We start from the raw sequence: 907 nt of genomic DNA on the forward strand, positions 1-907 counted from the left end.
CCCAATGCAAGTGGCACCGTTACGGAGCTCTCCATGTGCTAAACAGTGTCCGCAGCACTTTTGTCTCCTGGCTCTTCAACCCTTCAAGCAGGAGCAGGACATTCGTGCTCAATGCTAAGTTCTCTGTCCAGACTTGAGAGGACCTGGTCGAAGGAGCATACAATTGGACTTTTAGGTAGCACAGCAAGGAGCGAGCCCAATGCAAGTGGCACCGTTGCGGAGCTCTCCATGTGCTAAAGAGGTCCAGCAGCAACTTTATCTCCCTGGCTGGGGGAGGAGGAGCCAGATGATCGTGCTGAATGCGATGGGCTCGGCACAGCCTCGAGCGGGCATGGCCAATGAAGCATAGAATTGGACTTTTAGGTGGGAAAGAGAGGAGCGGGCCCAAAGCAAGTGGCTCTGTTGCGGAGCTCTCCATGTGCTAAAGAGGCCCAGCAGTACCTTTGTCTCCTGCCTCTTCGGCTGTGTGACCAGGATCTGGACTTCCATGCTCTATGTGACGGCCTCGGCCCAGACTCGAGGAGGCATGTTCGAAGAAGAATACAATTGGCTTTTAGGTGAAAAAGCGAGGAGCGAGCCCAGTGCAAGTGGCACCGTTGCAAAGCTCTTCTTGTGCTAGAGATGCATAGCAGAAAATTTTCTCTCCTGGCACTTAGGCTGTGGGAGCAGGAGATAGACGTTAGTGCAACAACGGGCTCCGCCCAGCCTCGAGCAGGCATACCCGAAGAAGCATACAATTGGACTTCTCGGTGGGAAAGAGAGGAGCGAGCTCTATGCAAGTGGCAACGTTGTGGAGCTCTCCATGTGCTAAAAGACAAATTGTATTCTTCTTCGAGCATGCCCGCTAGAGGCTGGGCCAAGCCCTTCCCATTGAGCACGAACGCAAGGGTCCTGCTCCCAGAGCCGA

The sequence above is a fragment of the Nestor notabilis genome, unplaced genomic scaffold (genome assembly GCF_000696875.1).
Source record: "Nestor notabilis isolate BGI_N333 unplaced genomic scaffold, ASM69687v1 scaffold5864, whole genome shotgun sequence".
In the NCBI taxonomy this organism is placed as follows: Eukaryota; Metazoa; Chordata; class Aves; order Psittaciformes; family Psittacidae; genus Nestor; species Nestor notabilis.